At 40.9% G+C, this 14,808-nt stretch overlaps 1 long non-coding RNA gene across 1 annotated transcript in view; it reads left to right on the top strand.

Moving 5' to 3' along the window:
- Positions 1 to 13,113, top strand: part of LOC311528770 — a 30,210-nt gene extending 17,097 nt beyond the window's left edge. The window contains exons 3-4 of the long non-coding RNA XR_014713691.1: positions 11,467 to 11,535; positions 12,682 to 13,113. This is a non-coding gene — a long non-coding RNA (uncharacterized lncRNA). The remainder of the gene's footprint in view (positions 1 to 11,466; positions 11,536 to 12,681) is intronic.
- Positions 13,114 to 14,808: the final 1,695 nt, after the last annotated feature.

Genomic DNA, 14,808 nt, shown 5'->3' with positions numbered 1-14,808 from the left:
GATGCTTTGCCTATTTATTTCACTGAGGAAGTGTGGTGGTAGTTTTTTGTTTTTTTTTGGCTAGGTCTAATCTTCAGTACAAGCAACCTGATTGAGTGGCTAATAGGTCTGAGAATTAATAGTGGCATAAAGAATTTTTTTTTTGCTAGATCACTGCTTCAGATTAGGCCTAGGCCAATAGTGAAGAGAACTAGAAATATTTTGCTAGCTTTTGACCTATGTGAAATGAGATAGTTGATATCCATTTATTGACTTATGGCAGGTATCTACATTATAGCTGTCAGTTGACGTAGTTCTTGGTAATCTCAAAAAAGTATTTATGTTTGGATAGACCCAAATGTTGAACTACTCTCTCAATTCTAATAATGATCCCACTTCTAGACACCAGGCCACAGGCAGTCTTGCCTAGTGGCTAAAGCAAGAGTTCAGCTTACCAGTTATTGCTGCATCCAGGGTGGACAGAGTCCAGAACAAGGATCGGCAACCTTTGCCTGAGGCCTGCTAGGGTAAGCCCCCTGGAGGGCCAGGCTGGTTTGTTTACCTGCTGCGTCCACAGGTTCGGCTGATCGCAGCTCCCACTGGCTGCGATTCACCGCTCCAAGCCAAGGGGGGCTGCAGAAATGGCATGGGCCGAGAGGTGTGCTGGCTGCCGCTTCCCACAGCCCACATTGGCCTGAAGCGGCGAATCGCGGCCAGTGGGAGCTGCGATCAGCCCAACCTGTGGACGTGGCAGGTAAACAAACCAGCCTGGCCCTCCAGGGGACTTACCCTGGGGGGCCACGTGCCAAAGGTTGCCGATCCCTGGTTTAGAACAAGTCAAGGGTCAGTACCAGAGAGACAGGAGCCAAATGCTAGAGCCAGAAAGTCAACCAGAGTCATGAGCTGAGGTGAAGCCAAGGATCAGTACCCCAGGAACAGCCAAGATACATGTTGAGCAACCAGCAAGCTACTGCTGTTGCTGCTGATGAGCTTAAAAGCCAGCCAGCTGCCCTTCGTGACCAATCAGGTGGTGCCGTCATTCAGGTAGCCTGCTGCAGGATAGCTGTTCTTGTTGAGTTGCTAGGAGACCAAATCTACTGCATACCTGATCCCTGACACCCTCCAGGACAGAGTTGAAATACATTGGAGGCGGTCACAGAGAAATATGCATTGCTATTCATCCTGTCCCTGTTCTGGAGATAAACGGAGAACTTCACTTGCTGCGACAGTCAATTTGTCACCCTTTTCACCTTAAATTCACTTAAAGGAAAAAACAAACACCACCTTCATCAGTGCTGCATTCTTGGGCCTTATCTATTAAATAGTATTTTATTTTGATTTACTAGTTATCTGTCACCTAACATTGCTGTCACTAACTGGAGTTTTGGCATATTGTGGAGCATTGGGCAGTTTTTCTTATGTGGTAAGGTGCTGGGACCAATCTCATGGTATTTTTATTAGATATGTTAATGTATCTGATGTGCTCGAGAGATGTGTGTAGGAAACATCTGCATTGTTCTCTTTCCGTTATTAAAAAAAAATCCAGTAATTTAAGAATACTGTAGCAATTACCTGTTTGCCAGCTTTTTTTCCTTTATGAAAATAAATCATGCATAAAACATAGGGGAAAAATGGATTTTGGTTAGAAAACTGACTTCCTTCTGCTTCCTGGGAATCCTACAGAACTATATAAGGTAATAGTGGGTGTCTGAAAAGCTTGCTCACTGTACTTCAGTGAACAGAAGATTTGTTGTAGTGTGACTAATAGACATGTTAGTCTGTGTTTTAGATTCTCACATGGGAATTAAATTCTATTGTTTCTTTGCCAACTTGGATTTTTGGGTTTTTTTGGGGGGAAAGGGTCGGGGAGTGTTGTCCTGCACAAACTGAGCTCGAAAAGATCTCAGCACCTCAAAAAGCTATTGAATAACAACAGATAACTTGGAAATACTGGCAAAAACAACAAGGAGTCCGGTGGCACCTTAAAGACTAACAGATTTATTTGGGCATAAGCTTTTGTGGGTAAAAACCCCACTGCTTCAGATGCATCCATGCATCTGAAGTAAATCGGATACAGATTTACATGGCTACCCCTCTGATATTTGGAAATATTGGGTCCGTCTTGAAGTGACTATTAAATATGTTTGAAAATTCTGTTTTTGCCATGTTAAAAGTGTAAAACCAAGAGACTACATAAATTATATTATTAAAAGTGTGTGTGTGTGTTTACTGGATATATTCACTCTGAAAGGTGACAGTGATGCCTTAGTGGAATTAAGTGAATGATGTCAAAATGGAACTACTAGACTAAATCAAAGACAAAATGATATGAAAATGATACGAATGAAGCCAAAAAGAAACTAGCAGCTGAAATGAAACAATGTGACAGAACAACAACGCACGCAAAGTAGGCCAAAGAAATATGATATAACTGAATTTGATCAGACAAACTGTAAAGTGAGGATTTTTTAAAAAATGAACTTAAAGGAAAAAGACAAATTGAAACAATGGGGTACATTGTTAGGCCCCAGTTCTAATCTCTGATACCAACTGTGCAATGTTCCACAAGCACAATAAAGGATTTTTCTAATTACACAGTGAAACTTACTCGTCTGTGAAATGCGATGTGTAAAGATGGAACTCACAAAGAACCTGATCCAGAGCTCATTGAAATCAATGAGAATCTTTTCATGGATTTCAATGTGCTTTGGATCAGGCCCTAAGACCCTGATCCTTAGAGGCAGTGTGATCTAATGGGTAGGATACTGGACTAGAAATTGGGAGACCTGATTCTATTCCCAGCTCTGCCAGTGACCTGCTGTGTGAACTTGGGCAAGTCACTTAACCTCTGTGTTTCTGTTTGCCCTCCCACCCTTTGACTGTCTCACATATATTGCCAACTTTCTGACCGAACAAAACCGAACACCCTTGTCTCGCCCCTTGTCATAAATATAAAGGGAAGGGTAAACCCCTTTGAAATAGAGAGGAAAGCTCCTCTCCTGGCCAGGGGAAAGCTCCTCTCACCTGTAAAGGGTTAAGAAGCTAAAGGTAACCTCGCTGGCACCTGACCAAAATGACCAATGAGGAGACAAGATACTTTCAAAAGCTGGGAGGAGGGAGAGAAACAAAGGATCTGTGTGTCTGTCTGTAGTCTTCTTTGTCGGGGATAGACCAGGAATGGAGTCTTAGAACTTTTAGTAAGTAATCTAGCTAGGTATGTGTTAGATTATGATTTCTTTAAATGGCCGAGAAAAGAATTGTGCTGAATAGAATAACTATTTCTGTCTGTGTATCTTTTTTGTAACTTAAGGTTTTGCCTAGAGGGATTCTCTATGTTTTTGAATCTAATTACCCTGTAAGATATCTACCATCCTGATTTTACAGGGGGGATTTCTTCCTTTCTATTTACTTCTATTTTTATTAAAAGTCTTCTTGTAAGAAACTGAATGCTTTTTCATTGTTCTCAGATCCAAGGGTTTGGGTCTGTGGTCACCTATGCAAATTGGTGAGGCTTTTTATCCAACATTTCCCAGGAAAGGGGCGGTGCAAGTGTCGGGAGGATTGTTCATTGTTCTTAAGATCCAAGGGTCTGGGTCTGTAGTCACCTAGGCAAATTGATGAGGCTTTTTACCAAACCTTGTCCAGGAAGTGGGGTGCAAGGTTTTGGGAAGTATTTTGGGGGGAAGGACGCGTCCAAACAGCTCTTCCCCAGTAACCAGTATTAGTTTGGTGGTGGTAGCAGCCAGTCTAAGGACAACGGGTGGAATATTTTGTACCTTGGGGAAGTTTTGACCTAAGCTGGTAAAGATAAGCTTAGGAGGTTTTTCATGCAGGTCCCCACATCTGTACCCTAGAGTTCAGAGTGGGGGAGGAACCTTGACACCCCTTTTCTGAGGCCCTGCCCCGCTCAGTCCATCCCCTCTCCCTCTGTTGCTTGCTCTCCCCCACCCTCACTTACTCGCTCATTTTCACCTGGCTGGGGAGGGCCCCTTTTTCACCGGGTGTTCGGCTGAAAACTGGACACCTGGCAACCGTCACTATCACTATGCATTTGTACAGTGCTTACCACAATGGAGTCTAATGTCAATGGAGGCCTCTGGGCACTACTGTAATGTAAATAATAATCCTGCATTGGCATCCACTGACCCAGATCCCTACAGCTGTGCAGAGTTCCACAGTGGGTAAAGTCTTGAGACTGTTCTAGACTGTTACGGAGACATGAAGGCATGAAACCAGTCTGAGAGTCAGAACGTTGCAGTTGGCTCCTTGCTGACCCATTCCCTTTTCCAAGCACCCAGTGCAGTCACAGCTGCTTAGATCCATAATTGAAAAAAAAAAGTTTGGAAAAAAATCCATTATTTTTATGTGTCAAAGTAAACCAAACCTTTTTTCAATGTTAAGATTAAAATCAAGTTGACGAAGTCCTGGGAAAACATAAGGCTCATACTCCACTCAGCTTCTGCCTTTGGGCCTAGGCAAAACTTAACATCAGCTACTGATCTGAGACACTTGTATTGTGGCTTATCAGGAATGGGTTGTGTACGGAGCACCAGTACAGCGCAATGTTAATTTCCCACCTGGTTTTCTCTTTTAAACCAAGATCCTGAGCCTGGGAGGTAATGGGTACTTGAAACTTCATTGACTTCAGTGAGATCGGTGGTCACTCAGGCCTGGCTCCACAATGGTATTTAAGGCACCTAATTTCCATTGAAATCCATGGGAATTAGGTGCCTAAATACATGTGAGGAGCTGAGTCTTAGATGATTTAACAAGATAATGTCAATGTTGTACTAATAGCTAACAGCTGACTCATAGACAAGATTTTAGGTGACAAATCTGAGGAAGTGTCCCAGATGGAGGTGTCAATGGAGCAGGGTTTGGAACAAATTAATAAATTAAATAGCAACAAGTCACAAGGACTAGATGGTGTTCACCCAAGAGTTCTGAAGGAACTCAAATATGAAATTGCAGAACTACTACCTGAGGTATGTAACTTATCACTATAAGCAGCCTCTGTACCAGATGACTGGGGGATAGCTAATATAATGCCATTTTTTTAAAAAGGCTCCAGAGCCAATCTTGGCAATTACAGGCCAGTCAGCCTAACTTCAGTACTAGGCAATTTGGTTGAAACTATAGTAAAGAACAGAATTATCAGACATATAGATGAACACAAATGTTGGGGAAGAGTCAATATGGCTTTTGTAAAGAGAAATCATGCCTCGCCCATTTATTAGAATTCCTCAAGGGTGTCAACAAGCATACGGACAAGGGTGATCCAGTGGATGTAAGAGTACTTGGACTTTCAGAAAGCCTTTGACAAGGTCCCTGACCAAAGGCTCTTATGCAAAGTAGGCAGTCATGGGATGAGAGGAAAGGGCATCTCATGGATCAAAAACTGATTAAAAGATAGAAAATAAAGGGTAGGAATAAATGGTCAGTTTTCACAGTGCAGACAGGTAAAGTGGCGTCCCCCAAGGATCTGTCTTGGAACCAGTGTTGTTCAACATATTCATAAATGAATGAAGGGGTAAACAGTGAGGTGGCAAAGTTTGCAGACAATACAAAATTACCCAAGATATTTAAGTCTAAAGCAGACTGCGAAGAGTTACAGAAGGATCTCACAAAACTGGATGACTGGGCAACAAAATGGCAGATGAAATACACTGTTGATAAATGCAAAGTAATGCACACTGGGAAACATAATTCTAACTGTACATACAAAACAATGGGGGTATAAATAGCGGTTACTACTCAAGGAAGAGATCTTGGAGTCATTGTGGATAGTTCTCTGAAAAACCTCCTCAGTGTGCACTGGCAGTCAAAAAAGCAAACGGAATGTTAGGCATCATTAGCAGAGGGATATATAATAAGACAGAAAAATCATAATGCCACTATATAAATCCGTGATGCACCCACACCTTAATACTGCATGCAGTTCTGGTCACCCCATCTCAGACAAGATATATTAGAATTGGAAAAAGGTCAGAAAAGTGCAATAAAATGATTAGGGATGTGGAACACCTTCCATATGAGGAGAGTTGAAATTTAACAGTGTAAAGTGCAAGGTCATGCACTTAGGAACTAACACCAAGAAATTTTGCTATAAGCTGGAGATCTATCAGTTGGAAGTGACAGAGGAGGACAAAGCCCTGGAGATAATGGTTGATCACAGGATGACTATGAAGGCAGGTGCAGAAGTGAGAGTGGCGCAGAGGTCTGGGCTCTGGAGGCAGCACAGCCACAGAGCTTCCTGCAGATGGGGGAGGTTCCTGGAGGTGGGTCTGACCTGGCCTCAGGAGCAGCCCATGCAGGGGAAGAGGAAGTCCTGCCACTCCCCAGGTCTGAATCCAAGGCTTCAAAGTTAAAGGGGCCTTGGGCTTGCTGTAAGAGGGACCACAACACCTCCCAGAACATGGAGCCCTGGGTGGTTGCCCACCCATAAGGCCAGCTCTGCTGCTCAAAAAGTGATGACAGCCCATACCTTGTGACCCTCATTTCTGCACTGCTACTGACAGCAGCCCTGGCTTTAGGGCTGAGTACCTGGGCAGCAGCCAATGCTCTCCAGCCACCCAAATCTGAAGGCAGATCCCCCACCAGCAGCAGTGCAGAAGTAAGGATCTTCATTGACCCCCTTTGGGATTGGGATCCCCATGGTTACATCACTGAAAATTCAGATGTAATTCTGAAACTGTGAATTGACTATTTTTAAAATCCTATGACTGTGAATATGACCTAAATGGACTATGCATTTGGTAGGGCCCTACATATAACACAAGTACTAGGGATCACCCAATGAAATTAATAATAGGTAGCAGTGTTGTTGTTTTTGTACTAAAGAAAGAGAAAGAATTACTTTTTCACACAATGCACACGCAACCTGTGGCATTCATTGCCAGGGAATGTGAAGGCCAAAAGTATAACTGGCTTCCAAATAGAACTAGGTAAGTTCGTTATTAGCCAAGATGGTCAGGGATGCCACCCTCTGCTCTAAACCTCTGACTGCCAGAAGCTGGGACTGGAAGACAGGGGATGGATCACTCAATAATTGCTCTGTTGTGTCCATTCCCTCTGAAGCATCTGACACTGGCCACTGTTGGAAGCCAGGATACCGGGCTAGATGGACCTTTGGTCTGACCCAGTATGGCCACTAGGGAACTGCACTACAACACAGCCTCAGCCTCTCTGAGCACCAAAGAAAACATCTCCAACACATTTCCCTAAGGAAAAGGTGCCCCAACCTCTGTTCTTTCAAATTAAGGACAATGAGAACGAGGAAAGGGGAACCTATCCCTGCTGTGTATGCCCTGCAGTTAGGTTCTAGTTTCCTGTTTTTCCCTAGGCCTCAGTGAGGAATTTTAAAATATATAACACCCACCGAACCTTTCATAAACCCACCCCTAGCCCTCCATACTCTTTGTGATAGATTACTCCATGGCAGAGCCACAAATGGGTGAGAACTTCAGTGATGCCCCAAAATAAGACTATAGCAAACAGTTAGTTAACTAGAAGGAAAAACAACAACATATTTTCTGAGTTAGTTTCTCCTTAGTAAGGCACGACATGTGTGTGTTAAGCGGCCTCCTTTGTGCCTGTTCCATGGCAGATATGATGTCTGCTTCAGCCACCAACTACAGAGCCTGCCTCTCTAGCTTAAGAGATAGAAACACATGCTATCAATTCTGATTCATTGCTTGGTGTTGACTAAGATTATGGTCATCATGTAAATAGGGGCTCGTCCAGGATTTGAGCCAGTGACCTTTTAGGTGGAAAAAGAACAAAACTTTATAGCAAAACTCGGTGGCTGAGACTATAACAGACTCACATCTTCTATGAACTGCTCCCAGTAGGGAACAGGTATCACATTATGACTAATTGGTTGTAGATGCACACATAGGAGAGCCACATTATTAGGGACTGTCATTCTTCTTGAAGTTTTTGATGTTCTGGCAGCACTCACACTTGCTAGTAGCACACACCATTTTGTTCAGCCTAGCTATAATCTCTGGACTCTTTCTATGGTCTCTGCATTTCCTACTTTCTCCTCCCTAAGCAGAGTTCCAGAACCTGTACACTACAGTGATTATTACATACCCCACAACCACACCAGCTATGGCTAACTAATCTGTTCCACAAAAGGAGAAAATAGAGCTACTACTACTGTATTTGCTTACTGCCAACAGAATGGGGACTGAACCCTGAACAGCACCTTACCTGTATATTTTGACTTCTTTTGGCAAATATTTTCTTCTGAGGCCTGCCCTGCATATATCATGTAATTCTGTACCCATTCCCATGTTTCCTTTTTGTAACTCCAATTGTAAGGACAATATTCACTTTGAAAGCAAGTGAGGCAGAATTTAAACTTCAGCTCTTCCTAATCTAATTTGGCTTCTGCTAGTTAGATATATTTTTGTTGGCCACCTAAACCTACTTTTCATTGTGAACAAAAGTGACAAACTACTGGAGATAAGTCTGGGCACAGTTTTATGGACCCTTGGTTGTGATATAAGGATGTGAGCTGTTTTCACATTTACAAAGGAAGAAGAGGAGAGAGGAGTACCTGTTTTAGGGAAATGCTGACTTACAGCTGCATTGTACTACTTTTCAATGGGATTCTGCTGATGTGATTAAAAGGTCCTGTTCCACAGTTGCATTATCTCGTTCACTTTGAAAGGGAAAGCAGCAGAGTTGATCAAAACATGCTTCCCCACGGCTGCATTCTGAGCCACTTTCAGTGCAGCAGCAGATGATGTGACTGTGAAGTGCTATTTGCTAGGTTTGTTAAATGTGTATGGGATAATGGAAATTGGGTACATTTACTTTTTGCCTCTTCTTTATTCTTCAGTCTTGTGGAATGGATCAGTAAACCTCACCCCATTCAACCAGGCCCTCCTTATTCTCACTAGGGTTTCTACGAATGTGCTTTGTATACATGTGGCATAATATTTTGTTAAACCTTTTATTGCTTGCCAAAAACAAGTTGCGTGGTTGATTTTAATTAGAGCTAGTTGAATAGTACAAAACATAATTCACGAAGAGCCATGGTAAGTTTGTTTCACTGTTATTTGTGGAATCATATTTTTCATTGAATTTGACTTTATTTGGCCTTTAGTGTGTTTCTGAAAATGTTTGTGAATCCCCCCCAAATTCATCAAGTTTAGCATGAATAATGAGTCAAATGAAAATACTACTATTTCTGTTTCAGCTGCAAGTTTCAGTCATCCAGTGATTTTCTAAAGAGATGTTGAGCATCTTGCTGGAGTAGGCTATGGATCTGGAATACCTGGACTCCTTGGGACTACAGGTTTAAGTGCCAAGCTAGTCAGCTCAGTCATTCATCTTTCCAAGATAGATCGTAAATGAAGTGCCCAGTTGTGTAGTGTGCCATATGAGGCTTATCTGAAAACTAAGGTCCTATCTGCTGGATACTAAAGAGAGATCCCGTGACATTTTTCACAGCAGCAGGGATGTATCCTGGTGTCTCTGAGAAACATTTTCCTCCACTGTTGTGTAGTGTACTGTGTGCAGGTTGTCTGGCTGCCTACCTGTGCCACCCTATCTGTCCACTTTGGGATCCTTAAGGATGAATGACGCTATCTAAAAGTATATTTTTATTTGTATTATCATAGCACCCAAGAGTCCCAGTCATGGATCACAAGGATCTCAGTGTGCTAGATGCTGCACAAACAGAACAAAAAGACAGACCCTGGCCCGAAGAGCTTAGCTTCTAAATATAAGACAAGAGACAACAGATGGATACAGACAGACCGATCACAAGGACACAATGAGACAATATTGGTGCAAAGGAGTACAAGGACACAGTGAGACGATATTGGTCAACATGATAAGCTGTGGTCTCAGGATGCCAGAGGCCTGCTTTATATGCCTTATGCAAAGGAGAGTTTTAAGGATAGTTTTGAAGGAGTCTATTGATGAGGTGTGCAGCTGTTTACGGGGAATAACTCCCAAATGCTGTGGGGCAGCGTAAGAGAAAGGATGAACATTCTTGTTTCAAAATGTAAGTGGGTGAGAGAGACAGGCACCCTGGGCAGATCGGAAGTGGGAGTCAACCCTGTTAATGTTATTAAAAAACATTAAACAAATCAACCATTAGATGTTAGAGATTTCTTAAAGCCTGTTCTTGAATACTGAGGGTTGAGGCAATCTTCAGTAAGAACATATTAAAGAAAATTAAAATGTAGTTTGGGTAATTAACTTGTCCTCATTATCATCATCTTTTTTTTGATATGTGATAGGGCTAACCATTTAGCCCTGTCAGTTAACATACTCAATGCCTGGATGTTTCCCAAATCACACTTTTTGTGTTTAAAACATTAAAGTGAAAGGAATTTTAGTGCTGGATGAATTGTTCAAAAAGAAATCTGAGGACTGCCACAGTCCAGTCTGCCATAATGAACCTGAACATTGGAAATTCAGGATCAGCATGCTATCCAAACCAGCGGGGAGAGGAGGCCAGTGAAGAACTGAGCTTCAGTTGTCTGACCTTGAAACAGACAGAATAGGGCTGAGCCTGACTGCTTTTTTTTTTAGATTAGTCAAAAAGAAGGTGAGGAAGATGGATGGTTGGCCATTTGGGAAAGGAGTGTGTCAAGAAATGTCAGTAACTGGGGACACATGTTCTCTGTGTATATAAAATCTCCCCACTGTATTTTCCACAGCATGCATCCGATGAAGTGAGCTGTAGCTCATGAAAGCTTATGCTCAAATAAATTGGTTAGTCTCTAAGGTGCCACAAGTCCTCCTTTTCTTTTTCCGGATACAGACTAACACGGCTGCTACTCTGAAACCAGTCTATTCACAGGGGCATATGAATGTTACTTCACTAGAAACATGTACCTTGGCACTCAAGGGAAGAACTGTAGATCAATTGTGAATGCTCCAACAACATCTATGGATATTTGTTTCAAGGGGTTGGTGCACATCAGTAAGGAGAATGTCATCACAGCCCTATTTAACACCAGTATCTTACTTAATGGCAGTACTAAGCTACAGCATTATTTTCATAGTCATCAGCATACCTAATGCATCACTCCTTGATATCAAAAATTCTAGGTCAAAAGCCCAAAATCAAAGATTTCTAGGGTCAGGCTGGAGAATATAACCCCTTTCACATTTTCCAATGTCAGAGAAAATTTGCTGTCAAATGCAATTGCTCTAGTCATACTCATTATGTGCACAGAGGGTGGAAATTTAAGGCTGGGATGAGGGTGGAAATTTCAGAGAGCAGTCAGTGGCACTCCTCTGTTTTACATGGTTCTTTCCAAAAGCTGGTAAATTAGAAGCTCATCTTCCACTGCAGCCTAGCTTTTTGTTAAAAATTGTTGTACACTTATTTATACTGCCAACAAAGCAGATTGTTTATGAACTGTCTGCCTCAGTATACGTCTAATCTATCTGCACTACTGTGAATATTTTTTGTTCCATGAAAAGTAGTTGGAAATAACTGTTGACCTCTTTTCACAGGCATGTATCTCCAATTATCGTATCTGACGCATGACTCAATCGATATCAGTCATATATAAACGTATTTTGGTATGTTGATGCAGTTCTGTTCTTTTTTTTTCTTTTGGTGGGGATAAGTGTAAGATTTTCTAGATATTTGGTTACAAAAGGCCAGTGATCCCAGCCCTTATGTAAGTTAATCCTAGCTTTATATGGGCTCTGTCCTGCACAGTTTTTAGCTCTCTATCATGCATAGAGCACTTTCAACCGCTATTGATTTCTTTTGGTTCCTTGACTTGTGGCCTATACTGATATTTGGCCAGTGCAAATTGTGAGTGCTCAGCACCAGCAGGAGTCCATACTGTGCCTTTGGATTTGAAGCAGAACTGTCCATATATAATAAAATGTAATCGGTGGGATCACTATTGAGTTGTTCTTCATAGCTAGTGGTACACAATATAGTCTAGGATCAAGCTTCCTGGGCCAACACTGTTCTAATTTACAGCAGTGTAGATCTGTCATAGAGTCACTTATTCCATTGTGGGTCAGGAGATATTATAGACAATCTTTGACTGAGTCAGGGAAAAATGGATAATTACAGAATTTCTAAAGTTGAAAATGAACTTAATGTCCTCAAAAATTCTGATTATAATTCTCATGATTAATTTCATACATCACTTTTAGTGATATTTTTCATTTAGTCATTTATTGCTTGAGTTCTTAATGATTTTAACTAACATGAAAATAAACTTAAAATTGATCAAATCCATTTAGTTCTTCCTCAAAACTCCTGAATGGGTACAGCATTTTGTGGGTAGATTGGCTGTGTGTGGCAGCTCTATCAGTTCCCAAGGGGAGAGATTGCTGTCTTCACTTGTTTCAGAAGCAATGAAAAATGTTTTAGAAGATAATGTGAACTATAATGATAGGTAAGAAAGCAAAATACAAATTATCAAGCTGACTTTCAATTCAGGCTGCTTTGTAGATTTCATCAACACAACCAGCATGAAGAGGGCAGACAAAAGGTTAACACAGATTATCAGTGCTACCCTTTATCTTGGAGACATCTATTGCCGCCATCACAGACAGTTTATTTTTGTGTATGAGACTCTGCCTCGTTTGAAGAGCTCATACACAGAATGAATGTGAAGTGCCTTCCAGAAGTTGAGAGGGATGAGGTGTGGAGCATGCTTTCAGCAGTCTTACAAGAGAAACACTCTGATGTATAAATTACAGAACCTGAACCACCAAAAAAGAAAATCAACCTTCTGCTGGTGACTCCAGACTCAGATGATGAAAATGAACATGTCGGTCTGAACCGCTTTGGATCATTATTGAGCAGACCCTGTCATCAGCATGAACACATGTCCTCTGGAATGGTGGTTGAGGCATGAAGGGACATATGAATCTTTAGTGCAACAGAACCATGCGAACACCTGTTCTCATTTTCAGGTGACATTGTAAACAAGAAGCGGGAATCATTATCTCCTGCAAATGTAAACAAACTTGTTTGTCTGAGGGATTGGCTGAACAAGAAGTAGCACTGAGTGGACTTGTAGGGTCTAAAGTTCTACATTGTTTATTTTTGAATGCAGGTTTTTTTGTACATAATTCTACATTTGTAAGTTCAATTTTCATGATAAAGAGATTTCACGACAGTACTTGTATTAGGTGAATTGAAAAATACCATTTCTTTTGTTTTTTACAATGCAAATATTTGTAATAAAAATAACTAAAAAGCATGCACCGTACACTTTCTATTCTGTGTTGTAACTGAAATCATTATATTTGAAAATTAGAAAACATCTAAGAATATTAAAATAAATGGTATTCTATTATTAACACCTCAGTTAATCACGATGAATTTTTTAATCGTGCAACTAATCACAATTAATTTTTTAATTGCTTGACAGTCCTAGTAAACACCCAAACATTTACATTTACATTAACATAAAATACAACTGGCTGTTATTATAATTCATTATAATATATACTATATAAGATTCATAAATATCATATGTACTTGTTCATAAAACAAACTTTTCAAAAAAAGGAGCCCAAATCCCTATTTTGGCACCTGATTTTTCAAGAATGCTGAGGCCCATCAGACAGCATCAAAATTTGTATTGAGGAGCCCACCTTTATGCTCCTGTGGCCTGGTTTTTCACAGGTGCTGGACATTCATCATTGCCATCAACCTCAATTGAATCTACTTGCAACCAGCACCTCTAAAAATCAGGGCACCATTTAAAAAACTTGGCCTCCTCTCTATTTCCACTGTTATTTTTAAGTTTAAATAGATGGTACATAATCATAACAATGAAAGAATATGTTGGGGTGATAGTCCTTGTAATGCAAGCCATACTCTCATCCATCTCATTCAACAGCTGTGACCCAGAATAGACCACATCAGACATGCTCTTGACACTTGATCGAACTGTTTTTGAAGTCAATGTTGGTCTTTTCATTGACACTAATGTGAGCTAGATCAGACCCTTAGACCATGTTGATGCACCAAGCCAATCTGGGAGGCAGCTCAGAAAATGGGTCAAGAGCTATATTTTTGCATTCCAGTGGCTGCATTTGGCCTGCAGAACAACACTGGCTGTCACTGCCCTAAGCTTAGCAAAGGCTGTCACTGCTGGCTCCTGTGAACCTCAATATCCCAAATGTAACTAGGGAATTTCGTGGTTTACATGTAGATGAAAAATCATTTATGCTGCCTCCAAAATAAACCCTGGCTTGTTTGTATAAATTGCTCAGGGCTAAGAGTTGTCACACAGATCCCACAATTTTGTTATAGGACTGTGTACAGAGTGTAGGTAGTCATGTTAGGCTGATTCCCTTGTTTCTCAATTTGCTATTCTTTTAATTATAAGCCATGGACACAGGGAGAGAGAAAATTGAACTGTCAAGTTCACTTTGAGTTCTAACATTAAAGAAGGAAACTAAGAATATACATAATCTGAAGATTATGAATCAGAAGTGGAGATGTGTACAGATTTAGACATATAACAAAAACATAGAAGGAAAACTACCACATATAGATGTGAAATACCCTTCAGATTATATCTTACATAAAATCTTATGGATAAATATTGGCCCTTAACTAAACCTAGGAGTTTATCAAAGTCTTTGAGATTACTCAAATTATTCTAAATGATTTTTCACAAATGAGGTGGAAAAATCCCAAGGTGCAGTATTCCTTCACCCAGGTAACAGACAAAAAAGAGGGGTTGGTACAGAAATCCAACCTTACCAAAAAGCTTTTCAACCAATGTCATCCTATTTTTTCACTTTCCTTCTACTGCCTACTGAGTTAAATACACATCCGTCTACTTTTCTCTGAGGATTCATCTCTAT

Source organism: Lepidochelys olivacea, assembly GCF_965140295.1.
Source record: "Lepidochelys olivacea isolate rLepOli2 genome assembly, chromosome: 1".
NCBI classification, from domain to species: Eukaryota; Metazoa; Chordata; order Testudines; family Cheloniidae; genus Lepidochelys; species Lepidochelys olivacea.
This window is presented reverse-complemented; position numbering and strand designations above follow the sequence as displayed.